General features: G+C 47.3%; 1 protein-coding gene across 4 annotated transcripts in view; it reads right to left on the reverse strand.

Annotated features, from left to right (window-relative positions):
- LOC116429875 (ELAV-like protein 3) overlaps positions 1–21,773 on the reverse strand; it is a 95,857-nt gene that overhangs the window by 49,866 nt on the left and 24,218 nt on the right. The window contains exons 1-2 of one of the 4 annotated variants that reach the window (XM_076364700.1): positions 9,345–11,379; positions 7,451–7,755 (exon numbers count right to left, since the gene is read on the reverse strand). The exons of 2 other annotated variants lie outside the window; for them this stretch is intronic. The gene's annotated coding sequence lies outside the window, so the exon portion shown is untranslated. Of the gene's footprint in view, positions 1–7,450; positions 7,756–9,344; positions 11,380–21,773 lie in introns of those variants that run through there. One more of the 4 variants, XM_031983311.2, reaches the window with a different exon arrangement.

The following is a 21,773-nucleotide window of genomic DNA, read 5'->3' on the forward strand; positions in this document are numbered from 1 at the left end:
CAAAACGAACAGAAACGATGTCGCTCCAGATAATTCGTCACCCTCCGAGGACAGCTTCTAATAAAAGGATCGTTGGGAACGGTGTTTACGTTGTTTCCGCGCGGAACGATCGGCTGAAGCGTGGTTGGGGAGGACAACCGGGATTCCGGGCGAGAGTTGGTGAACTCGCGCGAGCGTGATCGTTCCGCAGCGCGCGCCGGTGCGTGCACCAACTGTCCACCGGTGAAATTATAAATACATCCGCGTGTAAACACTATAAATATACGCGGCTCACCCCGCGCCACGGTACACGGAAAAGCCTGTCTCGGGCTGGTGCGCGCGGATCCCTGGAAACGGGCGGCGCGATCGATCTATCAGAGCCGGGTCGGGCATCCGCGCGACATTCTATCGGGCAGAAGTCCTGGAGGCATGCGTCGAAACTGCTTCGCATGATTCTGACCGAATGCTGCATCGATTGCGTTCGTATTATGCGCGGAAACCGGGATTAGGATGCTTCGGCTCGAGCTCTGCGCGAGGAATTTCGGTGGAAAGTCGTCGTAATCGGTATGAGCGAGAAGGTTAGATCACCTAAATACTCGTGTTCATCCGAGTACTGCTTGAATAATAAGTTAAGCAACTGGTTAATCGATACAAACTTAGAAAAGCTAAAGTAGATAACCGTTTGGAGGATTATGAAGCTATTACTAAGTTTCAAGCAAGAATCAATTACGATTAACGATACACGATTTTTTAAGCTGAAGTGCTTCGAGTAGACATTGACTCGAGCAAATGAAAGCTTCTAATGCAAAATTTTACGCAAATATTCCACGAATTAACCCTTTGAACTCTGTAGGCTCCAATATTGCAGCAGTTATAATATTGAATATTTGAATGAATCTTAAAGAAACCACCCTACAATTATTAGATTTCTCACGCGTCCAAATTCTGCGCTAAAAAGGAAAATAGAAGATCTAAGGAATGTTATAGCATTATCCATTTTCGCTAGGGATACCATAAAAATTAGTTACAGCTGATAGATTACAAAACCATCTGCAGTGCTAAGGGTTAAAGGCTGAAACGGTTGTATTCCAACGTTTCGTGCATAATCGCGTTACACAGACTTCGATATCGAATACTCGACTTCGTGATCTTGCTATATCGAACGAAATAGCGAGTCGCCTGTCGAACGCAAAGGGTTAAGTATCGGAACTATGGCCCGAGTTAGGCAGCCCAACCATTGCCGAGGCGAATCATCGCGGCATAAACGCGGCGAGCACGCGATCGTCGTCCCCAAATCGCGTTCGCCAATTGGATCATCGATTCGCCGGGACGGAGGAAACGAGATTACGAGATTTCCGAACTCGCCGTGCAGAAAACCGGCGAAAACGATCGCGTCGCGTGCCGCGTACATGACCGGGCCCAACGTTGGTTCACCGGCTCGGTGGCCGCCGCCGAGTGCACCGCATTGTCTGGCCGCCGCTAGGAAGAAGGGAGACGAGGCTGGGACTTGTAACAGATGCGGAACGGTATGCGGGGTGAAAGAAAGAAAAAAAAAATGGGGACACGTTAGCAATACCCATATGCGATCGGCTATTGTGTCGCTGGTTCGTGCGTAGGTTCGAGAGCCGCGGACACCGGCGACAGGAAGTGGTCACGGCAAACAGCCCGTGGGCTGGCTCGGTAATCGATCGCCAGGAGAATTTTGGTTTTAGTCGAGTATCCGGCCAGCGAGGCGTTTGCTTCGATCGTCTCCGTGGTTTAAATAGCTAACATCGAGGACTACGAAGACTCGGAAGAAAATCGGAAACTATGGTTACTTCACGGTGCTCTCTTGCGAAAATGAAGACAGTGAAGTCACCTAGGCAAATTCATCGTTTAGTGTCGATTCGAGGGAACTGAATTACGTTAGAATTATCGAAATTACAAAGATATCCCTCTGCGAAGAATCGCAGTAGTTTGTATTTATGTGACAGAAGCTCCGAATTGCAAGGAATCCATTTCTACGAGGAATTATACGGAAGTTATTTTAACTGCTCCTAGTGCTAACGCACACCTTGAACGACCAGGAACACCCATAAAATCCTGCTGTCTCCCAGTAGCAAACGACGCCCCGAGGAACAATGATTTTTCATCGACGAGTCGAATCGTCTCCGCAAGGTTTGGGGACCTACCCCTCCCATCTGCCGACACCTCCGGGATCTTTCCGATGAAAGATGGCCGGCCGATCGTGCGCCGGTTCTGCCAAACGAGATTTAGCGGTGTTTAGGTAATGGAGAGAGGATCGAAAGGTCGGAGACGTGAATCGATCGTGAATCATTCAGCGGGGAACGATCGGACGCGTGCTGGCCCGACGAGCTGCACCCTCTCTCTTTTCGTTTAGTCATGATCCAGCTGTCGAAGCCACGCTCGTTTTCGGGGGCCAGCCCCACCTCCGTCATCGATCCGGCCGGGACACGTCCTGCACGAACGTATAATTCCGGCGCGGCTTTATTCGCCACGGGACCGATAATACCGTCCGTGAACGTTTCTCCAGGGTCGCTGAACCACCGCGGTGCATCGATGCACCGCCGTTCGCGCCCCTTCGCCGGGACAGCGTTCGAGTTAACACCTTGCCTTCTACTATCAGACTGTTGCAATGCTATTAAACTTAACCCTTAGCAGTCCTATGTCGAGTCAGACTCGACATTCTATTTTATTGCAACCTCTACCTGTTTTAATAATTTTTTCCACATTTATTTGTAGTATCACGATTGTAGCATTCGAAGGTAACGTTTCAGCAACTACCAAATATTCTTGAATAAATAAATAGAGCGTCGTATTAAGCTGGAATTGAATGAACTAACGTCGACGTGAACCTGAAAGTGAAAAACCAAGAGCACTTCGGACCGCAAAGGGTTGACCCTTTGCACTCGAAAGCTTTTCACTGGAAATATTCAACATTTCCCGACGAGATATAGTCGACAATTCACAGATAAATTAAGCAATAAAGTTATTTTATTTAAACCTTTCACATAGCAATACGAAGTTTAATTTAAAGTACTAAATATTCAACTTCACGGTTTCGCTGTATCAAATAAAGTGGTGACTGAGAGTCGCCTCTAAGACTAAGACTAAGTCGGAAATAAATGATTTAATTATTCAAACGGCAAGAGATCGGCACGTAGTTTCTCTCTTTTTTCTATTATTTACGCAACTGATGTATAATTCAGCTTCATCCGCTGAAGATTTTGTATTTCAAAGAATCTTTCTCCGCGAAAGTTCTAGCGAATCACTCTTGATAAAGTGTACAATTGCTCATGTTATTATTCTAGATTAATATCTGTGAATTAGCAGTCGAAGATTAATTATTACCGATTCCCGGAAATTTCAAATGAAAAGGGGAGCTTGAAACGACACGTTTTAGAAAAGACACACGATTGCTAGGTTCGAATGGAAAATTTTCCACGGCGAGGTTATCGAAACGAGATCGTTTCGACGAACGATTCCGGTGTTCGTAGAATATTTCAATTTGGAGAACAGCGGGAGCGTGCGGCGCAGCCGAGGGTAGCTCGAAAGTCGGCAGCGTGGAAACAGGGCGCCGGGGGGAGGATTTCGACTGGCATCTGCGCGACAGCGTGGAACGCGCGCGCCGGGCACACGGGGCCGATTCTCCTGCCGAGAATCGATCGATCGAGCGAGAGCCACGGTAATTCGCCGCGCTAATTAAGGCTGCCGGAGAGATCGATCGAGGCAGGGTGCGATCGCCTCTCGCGCGAGGCAATGATCGTATCGTTGGCTGCGTCGGGGAAGCCCCACGACTCGCCAACTCCACGAACGGCGATTACGTAAGGTAAACAAAGCTACTCGCTTTGGCGAGCAGCGCGAACAGTGCCGGAGATGATCGCGTTGAATAAAACTCTGTTCCAGAATGTGGAAAACTATTTCTGTTATACGTCTGTAGGATTATTCACTGTCTGCTTGTTTCTATTAAATAATGTGCCCGTCGAAGTATAGAAGTGTTTCGTAGAATTATTAATTACCTATGGGAATATTTCTATCTTTAATCAGTCTAGAAAGATATTTCGATTATACGTCTGTAGAATTATTCACTGTCTGCTTGTTTCAATTTTCTGCTTGTTAATCGGCGTATAGAAATATTCTGTAGAATTATTAATTACCTATGGGAATATTTCTATCTTTAATCAGTCTGGAAAGATATTTCCATTATACGTCTGTCGAATTATTACGTGTCTGCTTGTTTTTATCGGATAATGTGTCCATCTTTAATCAGTATATAGAAATGTTTCGTAGAATTATTAATTACCTATGGAGACATGTCTATTTTCAGTCAAGAAAAGTGTTTCATAGTCCATCTGGGAAAATGAAAATTCGGAAAATGTATCTATGATTTATATATACGATTACCAATCATACATTAAAATGTTCCTATGCTCGATCAATCCAGTAAACACCGTTTACCATCTCCTTCACAATTTACCGTATTCAACCGCGACAACGACGCTTCCGTGCGATCGAATATTTCCGTGAGTCGTAAAAATCGTGACGAAATAATTGACGTCACTCGATAATAAAAATTAAAAGAGCGACTATTATTGGAACATCGAACGTCCCTAGACCCAGCGTCCGCGGGAAGAAGGAGAAGGAGGAGGGTTTCGATAAAACTTGAACGAGGCAATTATCGGAATTAAACGGGAACGCTCGAAACGAAGGTTCCGAGTCGATAATGGAGCGACGCTCCTCCGCTTCCGTACAGCGAGACGTCGCTCCGTTCCGCGAGAACCGCGATCATTTATTCAGCTAGCCGGTTATCATCTTCGCAACATTCGCCTCTCATTACCGACCTCAGCGAGTCGTTTGAAAGACCTCGATAAATATTCGCTCAAGACGATCAACGCAACGAATCCTCGATAAAGCACCACATTCTTCAAACGAGATCACTCATTCCTCAAACAATACCCCAAACGTACTAACTTAATTTCAACACCAATCGACATATTCAACGAAACTCTCCAAATCGAACTCCCACCGAGCCGACCAAAATTCAAACTTATCGTTATCCCATTATCACCCGTTAACTCCCACACGCCCTGCCTCCGCGAGCCTCCGCCGTTGTTACGGAAAACCAGAAACAGGAACAGGAAACAGAGAGCTCGGAGGTGTAGGGACGGAGGAGAAGAGAGACAGCATATTAATGCCGCGGCTGAAAGGGGGCGAACACGCGTGTGTGTACGCGATGCAATCATATTACGACAGACGAGGAGCGGCGAAACGTACGAAGAGATCGAGAGAAAGAGAATGACGGATGTGGCGGCCAGAGAGGAACGAGGAGCGGAGCGAGGGACAGAGACCGACGGTCGAGGGGGCGGCCGAGGGGCAGGGAAAGGTAGAGAAGCTCCATTGATTGGTCGGTGGCACGGTGGAACGTTGCAGTTGCCCCGGGGGTATATGAACCCCGCCGGTAGCGTTCTCTCGCTCGCCCTCCGCCTTTCTCTTTCCGCCACCCTACCCGGCCGTAGTTTACCCTCGCTACGATTTTACCCCAGGCGGAACGCAGGCGCGTCACATGGACCCAGGAGCGATCAATACGAGCCTCCCCAACCAGCCGCGAGCCCCCTCTATCGCTCTTTTCCTTTCTATCGAGCTAGCTGGCTGCTAGATGTCCTCTTCCCACTGCTGCCCGCCGCCTATCATCCTTCCTGGGCGAGCAACCCTCGGTCAATCTTTGATATTTCCAGGCTAGGCTGGAATTCAGGGGTGGCCGGGAGCTGGTCCAGCCTCTTTCGTTCTGTGCCTCCGATTTTCGGGATCTTTGTCTCCGCTCTCCTTTCGGGGATCGAGAGGAAATTAGGTGGAAAGTCATTTGTACCGTTAGGAATGCGAGGATGATCCTTGAACCACGTTGGGAAGGAATTTAGGGGTGGAGCTGGCTCTAGCGTTTTCTCTTTTATTCTCGGCACTTTACCTGCGCTTCCTCGGGGATCGTTAGTTGTTTGAGAATTGGTTTCTGATTGGGATGGTAACGTTTGAGAAGAGAAACTGAGACACCTAAGTGACGCGAAGTGAATTCTTTTTGGAAGTAATAAATTGGACCCACTGACGTTCTTCGAGCTTCGCGAGTAATTCTCTACGTTGTACACTATGCATTCGTGTTCTCCTAGTTGTTAGCTTTAATTAGTTTGACAGTAGACTAGTCATTAGTCCCATGGCAGAGAATAGGTAAGCTGCGAAGCGTTCGAAACGGCAATCCGAAAATACATCCCATCGTCTCCGTCCTCCGGTCTTTCGCTGCCCAATGGACCCATCGACACGCGGAACATCCGGCACCGGAAGGAGACAATGCCGCGCGCAGGCGGGACCGAGCGCGCCGCACCTCCCTCCCGGTACTGGCGGAACGAAAATCGTTACGGTGAAACGGATAAGCAAAACGGAAGGAAGCGATACCGGCAGTTCGATCTCTCGTTCCCTCTCCTCCCCTGCACTCCTGTAAAGAGACAGGAAAAGGAAGACAGAGAACGAGAGTGCGAGTTGCATCTCGGCATCGCCCACTATCTAAAGACCCCCATGCACGTTGGAACGCGCGGCGATGCAGGCAGCGCTGCAACCGATGGGCTCGAGTCTCTCATTTTTCAATTGAGTGCAACGTGCATCGTGGAACCTGGGAGGACTAGGGATTCAAATGACTCTGAAGAGAACTGTTGGGAACTGTTATGTATGGGCTTCGACTGACAGTTATGGAGAACTGGGGGATGTCGTTGGGTGTATTGGTTCGATCTGTATCGGCTTCGAAGGGTAATTGTAATTATTAAAACAGAATGTTCCAACGAATAATTGTAATTAGTAGAACAGAATGTTTCGAAGAATAATTGTAATTATTAGAGCAAGAAGTTCCAGAGAATAATTGTAATTATTAGAGCAAGAAGTTCCAACGAATATTTGTAATTATTAGAGCAGAAAGTTCCAAACAATAATTGTAATTATTAGAACAGAATGTTCCAACGAATAATTGTAATTATTAGAGCAAGAAGTTTCAACGAAGAATCATAATTATTAGAACAGAATGTTCCAAAGAATAATTGTAACTATTACAGCAACAAGTTCCAACCAATAATTACAATTATCAGAGCACAAGGTTCCAAAGAATAATTACAATTATCAGAGCAGCAAGTGCCAAAGGATACTTATAACAATAAAAGAATATTACATCAGTTCTAACTGCCACTGCTCTTGCTCTTCCACAACCGGAAAATAACAGTTCCACAATCTACACAGGACCGATGCAATAAAGAAGCAAGTACCTAACAGCAGTTACGACTCCATTTCGGTTCTCCATAACTGCTCCAAGAACCGGAACCGATATAACCGTCCTCAACCCCCTCGGAAGACTCAAACCCATCTGTATCAAGGACGTCTTCGTCGTCGCACGTTTCGACGCGTACGGGATTCTTAACACCCCTTTGTCCCTCTCACGCACCATTGTGATCGAGGCCATCATCGCGGACGGAAGCGTCCCTGTCGAGACTTCCGGCTTGTCCTCGACGAGGACCCGCAGTGCCAGTTGCTCCATCCTGGATCTGCTTGACCCTTCACGCACACTCTCTCCGCTTTCCATCAGCATCATCATCATCACCACCATCATCACCACCATCCTCATCATCATCATCATAATCATCATCATTTGATATTCCACTTTCCTCGAGACGTTTTCTGCGTTTCTGTTTTTCGTTTATACGCAGCTAACCGGAGTTTGTTTCTTTTTCATCGGTTTTCTGTTTCGTTCTGTTCTCCGATTGGTGTTTTCCGCTCGAAGGTTGGACTTTTGGATTCACCGGGGCGGGGGGATGTTCGAACTGAAACGGACGGGGAGGGAAGAGACAGGGGTGGAAGGAGCGCGGCCGCGAGATCTCGTGGCCCCCGCGTTGCTTTCGGCCGTGCCACGCCCAAACTTCTCTCTCTGGGTCGCGATACTGCGCCGTAGGAAACGTCAGCTGCCGGCACACGCCGATACGTTCCCGGCGAGTCGATAAAACCCGGCGTCTACCCGGTTCCCTCGATTTTCGGTGCGCGAGAGCGATTTTCCGGCGACTTTCGCGCGGAAAGTTCGCAACTTCTCTCTGGAGAACGGTTGGACGTGGGATACGATCGATAGGCGAGACGTCACTCGATTTTCCAGCGTTTCGAACAGTATGCTCGAGAATTATGCGAACAGATCGTTAAGACTCGTAAGAATTGGACACCGTTTCGAAACGTAACTATTGATCACAAGTTACTTCTCGGCAACTTGCAATTATTAGCGACCGTTACGAAAAGTAATTTACAATCTAGTCATAAGTTTCATTGTCTTGTTTGAGAATTGTTCGAGAATCATCGAACAATAGGAAAGATACGTCGAAACCCGAAAGCAACGTGGACCGAGAGATCGTGGACGAGCCGTTCGTCGAGGTGATCAACTCCGAAAAGAAAAGGAAAAATTCGACGAAATCATTGTTTTTACGAAATTATGAACACGTACGCGAAGAACGAATTTCGGTAGTAAAGTTTGAGTTCATGGGGAAAGTTAGTCACTCCGACTGGCGACCGGCTCGAGTAATTCGGAGGATGCGATGGCGGCTGCCGGGAGAATCCTCCGAGAACGTCCTGTATCGAGGATCCTCCTCTGGCTGGGGTTGGTGCGGGGTAGGGTGAACGTGGTCGCATTTAATGATCGGTCAGCCGGTTGCGCGCGCTCACCGATAAACACATGCACTGGACGAAAGTGTTTAAAACATCGTCTACAAGGCGTACCGAGGCATGTCAAGATTTCGTGTCAGCTCTTAGAAACACGTCTGTCTCGACTGTACTGCTTTATTTCAATGACACTTGCACACAGAATCCTCGCGTGTACTCCACTTATTGCTGCGCGAACGTTTCAAATCTGAAATTTTAAACTCCAACGTTTCGAACAAAACATTTCGAAGTTCAAACGGCAAACTTTTAAGTTTCGAACTCGAAGCTTTCGAACGTCAAACTCGTGTGTCAAACTCGAAGCTTCCAAATTTCAAATTCCAAGCTCTCGACGTTCGAACTGCAAGCTTTCGAATCTGAAAGTTGAAACTTCGAGATACCGGCCCGAAGATTCTATGCCCGTTCCCATCGCGAGCACATTCGAAACACTTCCGTGGGCCAGCGCAGCTCGGCGGTCCCGGTGCGCATAGGCGGATCGATGGTAATAAACACTCGCAATCATAAACACGGTAACCGTGTAAACGAACAACAATGAAATAGAGAACAATAGAGAAGAATAGAACGGTAATAATAAGATTCGAGAACGTGTCGTCAGAAGAGAAAATTCACAGAAGCAACGAAAGTAAAGAAACAAATGAACATACCGGTTAACGATGAAAATCAGTGGTTGGAGGAGATGCCGATATCTGGGCGTAGAACGAAACGACGACCGGTTTAAGCAACGCTTTCTCTTTATTTCATTCGACTATCTGTTTTTTTTATTTTTTTTACTATCTTATCACGGCGTGAATATTTAAATACAGTCTCTGCTTTCTTTCTTATGTCATCCCTTTCATCTACGTTCCGCTAAACTTTATTCCGTTTATTATATCCTTATCCTCTCTTTCTCGTTGAGAGTTTCTTTATTCTTTTCTTTTATTTATTCTCGAAACAAACTATCGCGTGAGATCTCCTTCTTATCTTCTCGTTCCGTTGAACGGGGCGCGTCTCAACACCACCGGCCGAGCGAAACGTTCGACGAGAACCGGGGTATGTCGGGGCGACGACACTTTCTATCTCTCCGATCGGCGGAACCAACACGAACCGACGAACGATCCACGTTTTCAACACGCGGTGCACTTCGATTCCCTTAACGGCCGTGCGGAAGGGAACGAATCCGCGGAACACACCCTTCGCGCGGTGCGTCTCTCTTTCACTCCCACCGGTGTCGGCACTGGCCTCTCTCTCTCCTCTCTTGCTCTCTCTGCCCGACTGTCTGTCCGTGCCAGTCTCTCTCTCTCTCACTCAATCTGCTATCTTTCTCTGTCTTCCAATTTTTCTGTTCCTTCTCTTTATCCTTTCTGTTCCTCTATTTCTCAATATTCCTCTGCTCTTCCTTCTCCTGTATCTTACAAATTTTCTACTCCTTTTATTCACTATCCTCTAATTCTCTATTCAAACTTCGTGTTCCTTCGTCCACTATCCTGTACGCCTCCTGAATTTTCTATCTTCCCAACTTTGTATTCCCTTTCGTGCACTATCCTGTATGCTTTCTAAAATTTCTATCTTCCGAACTCTATTCCTTCGTGCACTATCCTGTACGCTTTCTAAAATTTCTATCTTCCGAACTCTAATCCTTTTCTTGCACTATCCTGCACGCTTCCCAAAATTTCTATCTTCCGAACTCTATTCCTCTTCGTCCTGTCTATCCTCTATGCTCAATATTCCATCTTCCGTTTCCTTCGCTCAATCTTCCAATCGTTCTATCCCCCGTCTCGTTTCCTCCTCTTCCTCCCCGAAAGAATCTTCCGAACGACGATCCGCCAGCTGCCTCGTTCACGTTGATATCGCGCACAGCGGTGCCTTCCACTCGTCCCTGCGATTCAAGGTTGCAACGCGATGCCCGCTCGGTCTATTCCCGGTCCATCTTCCTCGGGTCGTGTTCGTTTCACGCGAGCGGGGTTCGTTCGAGGAGCGACCGCGGGCGCGTCGATCGGCACCGAACGATCCGGTAACGAGCGGGCCGAGAAAAAGGGAGCGAGGAAGGGTGGGCCGGGGTTGCCAACGAAATCATAAGACGCCACGGAACGAGGACGCACGTGGAAGAGACATTCGCCGAGAAATGGCTCTTCGCTCCCTCGATCGGTCGACTCGCCTTCGATTCTTCGTTTCCTCTTTCACTGTTCTTCCCGCTGCTCGCGGGAGAGCGCCAAGCACGCGCACACACGCTCGAGTCTTCTCGTCTCCTTTCCGTCGTTCCTTCCACTGTCTCGTCTCCTGTCAGCGACGGTGCGCGAAGCTGTTCGTCTGGCTTCGAGGTTCCTTTTTCGTCGGTTCGATCGCACTGGCACGTGGGCGGGAGAGGAGCAGGAATACACGGCGTGTGCACGGAGAGAGATCGATGAGCACGACGACGCAGCGGACGGCGAGGACGACGACGGTTGGGGCGATGAAGTGTTTGCGGATTGTTACGACGGCTTGTTAATTTGACCGACGAGAGAAACTGACGAACGTGGAGGTCTGCCGAATTTAGGGGGCCGGAAAACGAACGGAGAGACTGTAGAAGCAAACGGTAAGAATATTGCGGGTTTATAAACGGTGTCTACAACGCAATGCCTTTATGTGGTGCGGTAACTAAACTGACGGGCCGAGGCGCTGCCGCCAATCGCTGCACCCTCTGGCCACCGCCGCCACCGCCACCCCCGGCGCTGCTGCTGCTGCTGCTGCTGTTGCTGCTGCTGCTGCCGCTGTTGCCTCCTGAACCCGGCCCGGGGGTGGGAGTCGCGGATAAACCCGGACTCGCAGCGGAGAACGAACAGACCGAGCGTGGATGACTCGCGTAGTCCTCTTCAGAGGCGGAGATACGTTCGTTTGTGTTGCGGAACGCTCGAGTCCTCGAGGATTCAAGGGTCAACTTTAAACACCGAGTCTTACCGGAGGTTTCAAAAGCTTGGGAGCTGCGAGGCGTAACATTAAAGACTGTCTTGGAAGCTTCGAGGCATGACATTGAACACAGTTTTGAAGCTTCGAGTTTAGTCTGGGTCGTGAAAGCTTCAAGGTTCGATGATGTACTCTTTCGGAAGCTTCAAACCGTATTGAAGATTCTTGGAAGCTCAAGGTTCGACGATAAAGGCTGAGTCTCGCGAAGCTTCGAGATAACCGTAAACCTTCACAGCTCGATCTAAGTCTGAAAAGTCTCCCACCCTCTAGTCTTCCAGCAATCTTCAGCTTTCTCCGGAAAACTTCAGCTTTTACAGTTCAAGATTTGATCTCTGCTTGCAGCTACACAGATCGCGATCACTGTCTAAACGACGAAATGAAGACACTGCCTATTTTTCTCTTCCTCTTTCCCTACATCCTGGGATCTCTCGCGAATTTCGAAAGCAGATGCAAAAGAGGAGCCTTTTGAAGGAGGATTTTGAAGAAAATCGAAGAAACTTAACAGGTTGAATGCCATGAGGGTCACCGGTGATAGCAAATCGAATTACTACAATTCACTCAATGAAACGATGATTATTCGCAAACATTTCTATATTATAAGTAATGCTATCCATTGCGGTGACGTTCAATTTGATGAACGTGCAACGGTAACAATTCAGTCGAATGATTTAATATCGTACTTTCTCCATTTTGTGTATTTTGCTCTATGAAATCGTGCGGCGTTCAACGCGTTAACACTTTGACTACGTCACCCGAATTCGGGTGACATTATATTTTACAGAAACGTGGACATTAATTTCTTTCACGACGTATAGAACGAACCGAATTTTGTTGGATATATGAGATATAAGAAAGATAGTGGAGCAGTCATTAAGAAGAATCTTGATTTCTTAGTTTCTGGTTAACGAAGAAAACTGTTTCGAGTGCATGGGAGTTTTGACGAATGTTTACGTGGCAGTAAAACTGTTGAAAAGGAATCAAATTCCGATGAAGTTGATAGACGCACGGTGATCTACAGACGTTTATCCATCGAAACGCCGGGCGATTCGCGTATGCATTCCGCGTAATCGTAGCCTGAGACCGATAGAGACACGATGGTCGACGCAAGCGCCGAATGGGACAGCCGGAGGCAATGACTGCGTCTTCCGGATGCCAGCGGTGCGGCCAGGGTTGACCGGAGTTCGCTGGGTCGCGCGTCCGGAGAACGGGGGATGAACGCGGGGAGAAATCGCGGAGCGGGTTGCGCAGACGCCGGACGAGGCTGCGCGGACGCGGCGACCCGTCGAGTCGGGAGCGCCGCTGGGAATCCTGGGGACGGATATCCAGGGTTCCCAACCCTGTCGCCGGGAGTCGTCACCCCTGGCAGGATCAACCTCGATCAACTTGTACTCTACGATACAAATTTTAACCCTTTGCACCAGAAAGTTTTTCAATGGAAATGTTCAACATCTTCTGACGAGATATAGGCGATATTGTTTGAAAATAATTTAACCCTAATTCATAGATAAATTACACAACGAAGGTTGAAAAAGAGGGAGTCACCTCTCGAGTGCAAAGGGGTAACCACTGAAAATGAATTCAGAGATTTGGCAGTCTCGAGCGAGGAATTTTTTTTTTTATTTATTTATTATGAATTTTATTTATTTTGAATTTTGTTGTTACCTATTTTACAGAGATACGTACACCAATTTTGTTAATCATTCTGTGTAGAGTGATACATTTCGAAGCTCGATCTTGTTTGATTGATAAATTAACCCTTTGCACCGTGATTTCTTTCGCAACTATGTGACTGTGCCATCTACAAAATTCTGTCATTTATAATTCATTGAAGAAAGAAACTTCGTATATTCGCTACATTTGATAATAGGAAAGTAATATTTGATTTGGACTCAGGGATTGAGCGATATTTGCGAAATTCTAGTAGAATACGAGAATTGGTATATTGTATGCAATTATTCCTAATGTGAAATAAAGTTCACAGTTTCGAGAGAAGAATATAGGCGATTATTAATTTAACGTAGGAAACGATGGACGAGTTCTAGGTAACCAATGGCAATAAGTGAATCGACGACAGGAGAATCGAGTGGAAGACACTTGGCAGGGAATTCCGAGAAGAACTCCCCAACCCCCAGGGGCTCGAGTGAGTCCTTAGGATCAGGGGATACAGAGGACGATCGGCAGAGAGCAAAGGGTCGCGAAGAATGGCTGCTTTCTTCGGGGTCCTTTTCACGTCTCGCTGCCTTGCCCACCGATACACAGAAATCGAAGGGTGGCTCGCGGAGAACAACAAGGGTTGCGGGAGGCGGCCATGAAATCCAAAGGGACGTGGTCAGCGTACAGGTGGCGAGGCGTTGAACCGGAAGATTAACAGGTTCAAGGAGAAACCGTGAAATTAAACGTTACTCGATCATCTTGCTCGATTCTCTCGAGTTCAAACTAAATATTACTGCTCTTAATTATCAGTCGGTACACTTCGTAAAAAACCTAGACATAAATGAAGCAGAGAATTCTTGAATCCTTCTAGGAAATCGTGAACGTAGCTCCATCGAAAAACGGATATTCTACAAATATTCAGAATGTACGTTATCCCTCCTCAGAGAAATTGCCTAATAAATCGATTTAATCATATGCAAACTGAATTATAAAACAAGATCACAATGCATTCTTGGCATTTGTATCAGAGAATACAAGTTCGATTGATCTACTCGGTGGTTCCAGCGTTAAAATGATTATTCAAAATATTTCGATGAATTTGATTCGCCAAAGGGTGAATTTCGAAACCTAAAATCTACCGCGTCAGGTTATTCTCGAAGCGAATGGCTTGCAGTTTTCAGCGTATCCTCGACACGTTCGACTAGTTCGAAGAAGAAGCTACCCTTAAACCAACCATCCTCGTCGAGGAAAACCCTGCATCGCATGAAAACCCGGTAACCACGAGCAGCGAGCGCGTCGCAGCCCGACGAAAGAGCATCCCCCGCGCGGCTTCGAGGAGCGCGTTAATTGAATCTCGAGCGGCGGACAAGGAAACGCACGGCAACGAAGGGAGAAGGGAAACAGGAAAGAAAGCTGCACGGAAACGTAAAAACTTAATGAGGAAAGAGGGGCTGGGGGTGGGTGGTGGCGAACGAATTTCATCGGGGTTGTAAAAACGCGGTCGGCGTGGCGCGAAGCCTCGTTAGACCGTTCAACGATAAATCCGACGTGAAAATATATTCGACTGTTCCCCGAGCGAAGGTTCCGCTGTGGTCTCGATGTAGCCCGCGCGCGCTCGCGCGTTGGGGGCTTGAATTCGAGGGGATGAAGCGGAGGGCGGCAGAGTGAGACGGAGCACGGCCAGACGCGGGGGAGTGAGCGCGTGCGCAGTCGCGAGGCCGACGACGAAAGGGGAAACGAAATTCGGGCTCCGGTAACGGAGATGAAGGGAGAGGTGGAGAACGAGCGAGGGAGAGAGAGGGGTGGCTAGAGAGAAACAGAGAGGTTGAACAGAGAGAGAGTGGTTAACGAAGGGAGGAAAAAGGAGGGGTTGACGAAGACAGAAGAGAGAACGGTTGACGATGAAAGATAGAGAAGCGGGGTTGGCAACGAGGAAGAGAGAGGGGTTGAAAAAGAGCGAGGGCATGACAGAGACAGAGCAGAAATGAGAGAGGGATTAATAACGGAAAAGAGAGAGAGGGGTTGGAAAAGAGGGACAAAGACAGAGCAGAAAGAGAGGGATTGACGAAGGAAAAGAGAAAGAGGGGAACAAGAGGAGTCGGGGAAAGGGACAGAAAAATAGAAGCAGAGAGAGAGGAGTAAAGAGAGGTTTGACGGAGGGGAGGAAATGAGAAAAGAGAAAAGAGCAAGAGAAAGAGAAGGGTGAACGGCAAGAACAAAATGGCAAGAGAAAAACGGAGGGGGATCGATGGAAGGAGAGAACAGCCATGAGAAAAAGAGAGAGAGGGGTTGGCAAGGAGAGAAAGAGACAGAGGTCGCCGAAGGGAGAAAGAGAAAGAGAGGTCGGTCGGTCGGTCGGCTGGCAGGGAGAGCTAGATCGAGGACGCAGGCGCCACGCTGAAAATGGAAACCTCGTCCCAGGGGTTGACCTCCTCCCTATCCCCGCCGCTCGCCGCGTCCCTTCGCAGCGCAGGGGTTTTCGACCGTGCGAATGCGGCCAAATTTTCCCCGTGCCTTTACCACACAGCCCAGCGTTTCAACCCCCTACTCCTCCCCGTCGGGGACGTCGATGCTCTTCCGAGCAGCACGCGCGCACGGGGATATATTCAGGAAATTTTCCGGGAAGTTAAGCCCCGAGCCGCGTCCGAAAATCCGCTATTGTTCGGTTTCACGGCGACTAATCGTTTTGACTTTTTTCACTTTCGCCCCCCACCACCTGGGTTTCCTTTTTTCGTGGCGCGCCCCACCCTGTTCGGGGTTCTCAATAATGGGCTTCCTTTTCGGGTTTCCAGGAGATATTATGAGTTTACGTTGGTTGGATGAATGACCGTTGGACCCCCACTTGGGAGGGAATTGACGGAGTATTCGTTTGGTGTTGGTGAACGGTGCGTATAATTGGTGAATTATGGTAGATATGATATGTTGATGATGGTAAATATTGTATGGTAAAAATGATGAATAGAATAGGTTGAATTATGGTAGATGTAACATGGTGAAGATGATAAATATTCTATAGTAAAGATAGTGAATATAATACGGTGAAGCTGGTAGATGTATGGTGAATTATGGTAGATATGATATGCTGATGATGATAAATATTGTATGGTAAAAATTATGAATAGAATATGTTGAATTATGGTAGATATAATATGGTGAAGACGATAGATATTCTATGGTAAAGATGGTGAATACAATACGGTAAAGGTAGATATAATATGACGAATTATGATAGATATAATATGGTGATGACGGTAAATATCGTATTGTAAACATCATGAATATATGGTTAAGATGGTAGATATAATACAGTAAATATGGTATATATAGTGTGGCGAATACGATACATACGGTAAATATGCTAAATAAAAGCACGAACGCACCACGAACGAGGGCTTACCATTCACTCGATTATTATGAACGCACCGCAAGGCTATTCTCAGTGACGATCGAGAGACCGAGGGCCATTTCCGGAGGAAATCTCGGCTACCTGGAGGACGCTCGCATTCATCCTGCAATATTGCAACGCTCTCCACCTATCCCCTCCCGTGTCGGAGTCTTGAGAGAGGACACGTGCTCCGTAAATGGATCCACGTGCCTCGGGCACCGGTTAATCGCACAGTGCCCGTACACTGTGAAAGAGGAAAAAGATGGCCGACGCGTTCCTCCGATCCAATCGTCAGTGATCGTATAACCGATCCGCGAACAATCGAAAAACTTCCCTAAGAAGCTACAAGTGCTAACTGAAAAATTTGGTTTTCCCCCTTAAGATTATATTATCTACGCTTATAATATTACATATTCCCATAGAAAATTATATCATAATCTCAATCTTATTCCTACAATCTCAATATCATTAAACAAACATTAATCGCATCTTCCGAATCTAATTCGAACCACTGGCAACACAGTTCCAAATCTATGAAACGTTAATCCCAAAACCATCGACACGATGAATAAACGAAGAAAATCATACGTAACCATGGAAATTCGTTCTACCCGGTTCTTTCGAATTCACTGGTCGCCAAGCAGATATCAAATTCGATCCCCCAGGAGAAACCGGATCAGCTCGAACGGAGGCGGCCTCGATCGATCGCGGCGCGGCTCGGCCGCCCACGTGAGCATCGCGGCGTCCACGTTATTACCGATGCGACGAATCGTAACGAACGCGGCACGCGTCCCCGTTAATGACTCAGAGGCCCGGAATTACGGGCGCGAATCGATCATCGGCCGGCCGTAATTGGTCCGCCGGCGGAGTCGCGAGACGCGGATGAAAAAGCCTCGCTGGGAAAAGAGCCGCTCGCCGGGGAGAGGGAAAGGGGGAGAGAAAGACAGGGCCCGAGGGGCGGCGGCGGCGGCGACGGGGGAACGAGACGGAAAAAATGAGGGGATGATAATCTAATGGTAAATAGCATGCGTACACGCGGACGGCGCAAGGGCGTAGACACCGGGAAGTCAACGCAGACTCCGTGATACTTCTGTACCGAGCGGCGAAATTTCTTTTAACGCATCGCGTACCGGCTACTTTTCAGGAAACCGAATTGTTCGGATGGAAATTTTCAGTGGGATCAACTTGTATTGCTGTACATAAAAACTCAGATATATCGTTATGTAATGTATTTTAACACGTTAAGCGCCACGAAAATCTTAATTTTCCCATACAGTTTTTCTGTTGTAGCAAACAAAAGCAGGAACAATTATTATTTGACGTTACAATCCTTGCAGTGCACTAGTATCAACTTTGTTAGGTTGTTAAACATCTTCATTCAACATCGGTTGTCTTGTATGTTACGATTGTTTTCTAGTCATTCGGAAGCGTCAGTCACCAGTGACTGACATGGCGTTTAACGTAAATAGACAATCAATTTGAATCAAATTTCATATTTTTCCAAGTACTATAGTAATTAGCGAAATTGCATGGCTAAGTGTCTTTAGACAAAAACGAGATTTCTCATTGCCAGTGCGCGATGTGTTAACCCTCTATGTGCCGAATTTTGTTTCGTGATTATAACAGAATTTATGCAGTATGAAATTAATAAGTATCAACATACGCACGAAAATTAAAAATGTATTCAATAGTTTCAATAGTTTTATTGAAACGAATATATTTTGTAACTTTGAAGTTACAATGACGTTGAACGTAAACGGCTGCGTGTATAAAAGTTCAAGTTGATCGATCATTTAATGTCATCCGTCATTTTGCGATAAAAAATTAAATAAATCAATTTAACCTAGTCTATTGATGTGACTTCAAAGTTACACGGGCTTATAAAGGGTTAACACGTTGACTGCCAAATAAACATTCGCCAAAACCTCCACGCAATCAAAATAATTTGCATAATAAGACAGAAGCTAATCGGTGAAAATTCTTCGTGACGATTGGCCTACTGTTCTTTATATATTTGATACATCTAACGAAATTCAGTTCGTTCGATACGTCACCGAGAAAATTCATTTTTAAGTTGATGGAGAAAATGCTGTCACCCGAATTCGGACGACATGGCAGTTAAAGGGTTAAACCGAAATCTGGATACCACGGTTTCGTTAGGAGGGTGTCTGAACTTGTTCTATGAGTAGTTCGGCTAGAGACACTTGTACGTACGTGTCAAGAGGGTTGAAAGTTACGTAGAAGTTGCAGATATTTGGAGGTCCTTTCATTTCGGAAGATATTTTTGGAGATGATTGATCGATTATCGCGGAAACTTGTAGCTTTAGAGATGGATTCAGATCTCAGTTTCCCAGTCACGTGATGTATGTGTAACTCAGTACTGGATCGAATGTTTTAGATATTTCGAAAAATTGTAACAATAGATTATTTTCAGCTTCTTCAGACACTCATTATAGTACTCAAGTGGAACTATTTATTTTCAAAATCATTTCGAACATTCAATGCTTTGAAAATATCAATAATTGCTAAACAAAAACATCGAAACCAGTCATTTCCATTGATACGGTAGTTCTAGTGTTAAAGACGTTGAAAGTAAGACGTAATCGACGCAATTTAGCTCACCAAGATTAAGGCGATATAACTACCGAGCAACTAGAGCAACATCTTCGTGATTAAAAAACTGAGAAACGTACCGTGGTATTCATACAAATGCGGATCGTTTTTATAATCTCCGAAAGTCGTCCTCGCAGTTCCATCAACCGCGAGACACGAATCTCCAAGTTTCGTTCGACGTCTAGTTGCACCGAAGCAGCATCCTCTCCGTGGCAAAATCAGGCGCTGCGGCCCCGATAAAAACATTAGCGAGCCACGTCGCACGCCGGCCTCCCCTCGAAAGCCATTTCCACCGGGCAGTCCGGAGACCGCCACGGAATGGAAACGATCCGGCGAAATGTATTCCCGGGGTTCGATCAAAGTTTCGGCGATAAAAAGACAGCCAGACGGACCGACAGACGGGCCGTGGGGTGGAAGAATGGACGAGCAAGGGCGAGAGGGACGCCGCGTAAATCCTGAATCCCGTCTCAGGCAATTTATAACGCTCCTCCTCTTTATCCCGAACTTCCGTTCCGTCGAGTGTCCTGGGAACAGGGAGCACCTAGCCCAATTGCCCCCTCTTCCCTACGCCACTGGGCGTGGGGTGGAGAGGAGCTCGGTGCCCAACGGCACAGGGGTTTCGAATATCGATCTCTCGCCTCCTCTCTCCCAGTCATTCAGTCTCTCTCGGCCGCCTCGCTCTCTCGCCCCGTGTTTTCTCTCTCGCCGGTTCCCCTTCCCCCGCGCCGCGGCCACGAACGGGCGACAGGGGGCGGGGGGGAGGTGGAAGGGTGCGAGAGACGCGAAGGGTTCACCAGGAAGTCCCAGCCAAAGCCCAGGAGCCGAGGACGTTCACTGGCAACGAGCGAACGCATGCCTACCCACGGAACTTGCGCCCTTTCTATCGCGCCCCGCTTCACCCCCGCGACCCCCGCGATGTCGCCGCTTCAGCCGCCGCGGCCCCACGTCCTCGGGAGCTCGAAGTTTCGAGATGAACTCGGGATCTTCGCCGCGGGACGAGATATCGCGATTCTTTGGAGAAATTCCGGGCGAGCGTTCGCTGGGTTGTACGGGCGGAATCGTTGGACCGTCGGTTTTTCGGTAAATGGAATGCGAGGGTGGAGGACATTTTTGCTCGCCTGTGAAGCTGGGGGTCGGGAGCTTCTATTTTCGTTGGTCTTCGAGGCGGTTTCGCGGTGAATGAGGAATAATCTTGGAATTTCGGAGAGATCGTCTCTTATACGGTCATTGCACTCTTGAGCGAAGATCAATGTTTCTTTTCTATTTTATAATTATCGCTATTGTCGAATTAGAATATTCATCATTGGATTCGACGAATTCAAAGCTTGCAATGGCAAAAGGATAACACCACAGATGAACTACCTATTTTCATTGTTTCTGAGTACGATACACGTGAAAATATGTCACGAATAAACCACGATTAGAATTTTGGAAAAATTCAATGCTACGCGAATTCCTCGAGAAAGAGGGAGAATGCATCTTCCGTGAACGAAAGCACTACGAATAGGAGGAAGGATCCTCCAACTCCGCCCTCGGAAGCTCGCCAGCTTCGGGAGGAAGGAGGCTACGCCCTCGTTCGATTATCCCTCCACCGTTTTCGCTCCGGAATTTTCGGGACTTTCGTGACACGGAAGAGAAGATCTAACTCTCTCGCGGTCGATCCACCCCGAACAAACGATTACAAGGTGTCAGCACCGCAGGTCAGACTCGCACGCTGATACTCTGACAGGAAGAGCCTACTCCGGCGAGCAAATATTTGAGCCGGAGGACGAACGGTGGCTGGGCTCCGGGTGGTTAATGGATTTCGGAGGAGTCCGAGGATCGACGATTCGGCGCCGACACGTTTCGGCTTTTAGCAAACGGGAATCAGACTAGAATGGGGCTAGGATCGTCGAGAGACGGTGCTGTTGGGTACTTTCCGTCGGACGGCAGGATGATCGATGATTTTGGAACATGAGAGGATCAGGGACTAGATGTCATCTCATCTGGGTTCAACGCATTGTTCACTGAATGGAGAGATCTCACGCTTTTGTGACAATGCGTTGTCTTTTTACACTTCTACTTTGTTCTGTTGTTTTTTCGTTATTTCCTCTACAGTCAGCTTGCAGGAAATAGAGAATTATTAATTGTTGCCTGAAAAGTTTTCTCAGCTTTATGGAAGATTCCATTGGAAGTAGCTCGCGAACGGGTGGCGATACAATTTCTATTTCTGACGATATCCTTCGAAGACCTAATGCTTGTAGACAGAACGACAAAAGAAACCTCCCTAATGGCTCGTCGAAAGTAGAAAGAAAGATCCTTCGAAGAGCACCTAATGCATATGACAGGAAAATCCCCTAATAACTCGTCGATGCAAAAAACCAATCACCTCTGACACGTCGACTGCCCCAAGAATTCTCAAAAACAAATGATTAATTATTAATGATTCGGTATCGCGATTCCTAAGCTACTGTCTAGCTACTCAAGTAACTAAGTACTTCGACACCAGTTTACTAATTCTTTT

The sequence above is a fragment of the Nomia melanderi genome, chromosome 2, assembly GCF_051020985.1.
Source record: "Nomia melanderi isolate GNS246 chromosome 2, iyNomMela1, whole genome shotgun sequence".
Taxonomy (NCBI): Eukaryota; Metazoa; Arthropoda; class Insecta; order Hymenoptera; family Halictidae; genus Nomia; species Nomia melanderi.